The sequence below is a fragment of the Pseudophryne corroboree genome, chromosome 7 (genome assembly GCF_028390025.1).
Source record: "Pseudophryne corroboree isolate aPseCor3 chromosome 7, aPseCor3.hap2, whole genome shotgun sequence".
NCBI lineage: Eukaryota > Metazoa > Chordata > Amphibia > Anura > Myobatrachidae > Pseudophryne > Pseudophryne corroboree.
This window is the reverse complement of record NC_086450.1, coordinates 282,804,754-282,807,879: the sequence shown is the minus strand read 5'-3', so window position 1 is coordinate 282,807,879 and position 3,126 is coordinate 282,804,754. Positions and strand designations below refer to the sequence as shown.

Here is a 3,126-nt window from a genome sequence, read left to right as displayed (position 1 = left end):
GAGGTTAATTTCAAAGTGCTTCATATAATCTTTCACTATACTGCCTCAGGCGGGCCGCAGCGGGGGAAGGGAGGGGAGATATATAATATGTACATAATATGTTCCTTCCTAAGGACCTAGTATCTTAACGTGCATCACACACACAGCCGCGGAGCTACTGGTCCTGCGAGATGCTTATATCTCGCGAGTCTCTTTATTCTCCAAGCTCACAGACTGTCTGGGAGGTTCTGTGTGTGTCTACATGTACACCCCAGCACAGGAATCTAGAACCTCCCGCCTCGTCACTCCCAAAGTCCCAGGCAGTAGACAGATGAGACCCCCGGCATTAAATATGATTCCAAATGAGGTTAGGGTCACACCATCAATCATACTGTCTGTGCTGACTAATATACAAAATGGGAGAAGAAAGGAAGGCACTTGTGTGGGCGCACTCTTAATTAATTGAAATAAGTTTCGATGATTTTAATAATTCATGAAGGATAATAAAATATAACTTTTATTAGATATACATTACAAAAAATTTCTCATGATTACCCACTGAATGACATAGGATCCAAAAAATTACAGTGATTTAAAATGCATATTAAATTGAAAATTTGAAAGATTGAAAAATAAAAGAATGTTCTGGTCCTATCTCACAGGATGTGATAAGAAAGGCTGTAGACACTTTACTGTTCTACACCCGTTTCAGCCCGACCAGTACAGAGAATCTGTATTGTTAAGACCACAATATGGTCAATTGTCAAATGTATAAATATTGGACAGGTCCGGCGATAGGTAGTGAGACATAACCCACTTCCCACCGGTCACCAACCAAAAGCACAATGTGATTTCATTTACAATATATAAGGAGCTCAGAGAGTCTTGAGCAATTTTATCAACAGAGTATGCAATCATGGGATAAGGGTATAGTAGAAAGGATAGAGACAAGTGGTGATGCTGCTGTTGGTGTCAGATAACGCACATCACAACGATGAAAGGTCTACTACACTGGGTATTCCCTGTGAGTCTCCCCCTCAGGTACTGACCCAGCCCAACACTGTATAGCTTCCAAGATCGTATGAGATCGGGCACTGGCAGTGTGGTATGGTAGTAGACAGATGGGTGGGTTAGACACCAATGAGAGTGCACCTAAATAGGAAGATGTGACAGTGGGTCACAAAAGATGTGGATCTGCTTTCTATGTTAGGCTGGATGCCACAGGTCCCACATTAGTGGTATTGTGTACCCTGGATCATAGATGAGAGTCCATGGAAAAAAAGAGAACAGAATGCGAGCGGAAGGCGTAAATAATTATGTGCAATGTGTCACAGTGACAAACATTTGCTGACATGCACAAAAATAATTAATGTTAGATATACACATCTTTAATGCTGTAAATGAATTCTGCCCCCCAAAAAGGAAAAAAAGAACGAAAAAAATAATGAAAAAAGAGACAAAAATACAGATATATATATATATATATATATATATAGATATATAGATATATAGATATATATATATATATATAGATATGCTGGTATGGAGGCTTAAGTATCAGGTAAATTAATTAGCTCAATGTGACTCAAAAAATAGAGGATTATACCATATCCCTTGATTATGAGGCAATTATAATGATAATAGCCTAAAATGCTGATTGAAATATCCCCTAGGTGATTAAATGCATACAAAGGTAATACAGCTGACACAGGAGGAAGAAGGTAAGCATATGTGAAACAATGGAGTAGACATAGGGGTATATTTACTAAAAATCGTATTTTCCCGATTGAGGTTAAAGTACAATCACTAATGACATCAAAAGTGTAAAGTTGCAACTTTTTGAATTTATTACGACTAATTTACTAAGCTGTCGTATTCTGCATTTTCGTATTTACCGATGTCGATGTCATTCGTATTTTTTTGCAGTGTTTTACGTAAGTGACTTGTAAAACACTGCCGACTTTAACACAATGAATCTCGGCCGGATCTGTTAGATCCATGCTGGGCTTCATTGTGCACCTTTATTAAAATAAAAATCATTGTTAAAATCTTTTAAAAAAATTACGTGGGGTCCCACCTCCTAAGCCAAACCAGCCTCGCTTTGAGCTGGCCCTGGTTGAAAAAATATGGGGGGAAAAGTGACAGGGGTACCCCCATATTTAAACAACCAGCACCGGGCTCTGCGCCTGGTTCTGGTTCCAAAAATACGGGGGACAAAAAGCGTAGGGGTCCCCCGTATTTCTGAAACCAGCACCGGGCTCCACTAGCCAGATACATAATGCCACAGCCGGGGGACACTTTTATATTGGTCCCTGTGGCCCTAGCATTACATACCCAACTAGTCACCCCTGGCCGGGGTACCCTGGAGGAGTGGGGACCCCTTCAATCAAGGGGTCCCCCCCCTCCACACCCAAGGGCCAGGGGTGAAACCCGAGGCTGTCCCCCCCATCCAAGGGCTGCGGATGGGGGTCTGATAGCCTTTTTGTCAAAAAATGAATATTGTTTTTAGTAGCAGTACTACAAGTCCCAGCAAGCCTCCCCGCAAGCTGGTACTTAGAGAACCACAAGTACCAGCATGAGGTGGAAAACCGGGCCCGCTGGTACCTGTAGTACTACTACTAAAAAAATACCACAATAAAAACAGAAGACACACACCTTGAAAGTAAAAGTTTAATACATACATACACTCCTCCATACACACATACTTACCTATGTTCACACGAGGGTCGGTCCTCTTCTCCATGTAGAATCCATGGGGTACCTGTTGGAAAAATTATACTCACAAAATCCAGTGTAGATCGATCCTCTTCTTTTCTATTTGTAATCCACGTACTTTGCAAAATAAAAAAACGGACACCCGACCACGCACTGAAAGGGGCCCCATGTTTTCACATGGGACCCCTTTCCCCGAATGCCAGGAACACCCCCTGACTTCTGTCTAAGAGGGTTCCATCAGCCAATCAGGGAGCGCCACGTTGTGGCACCCTCCTGATTGCCTGTGTGCTCCTGAAGTGTCTGTCAGGCAGCACACGGCAGTGTTACAATGTAGCGCCTATGCGCTCCATTGTAACCAATGGTGGGAACTTTGTGGCCAGCGGTTGACCGAAAGTAACCTCACCGCTGACCGCAAAATTCCCACCATTGGTT

At 42.5% G+C, this 3,126-nt stretch overlaps 1 pseudogene; it reads right to left on the bottom strand.

Annotated features, from left to right (window-relative positions):
- Positions 1-979: 979 nt before the first annotated feature.
- On the bottom strand, positions 980-1,098 carry LOC134947291 (5S ribosomal RNA; annotated as a pseudogene).
- Positions 1,099-3,126: the final 2,028 nt, after the last annotated feature.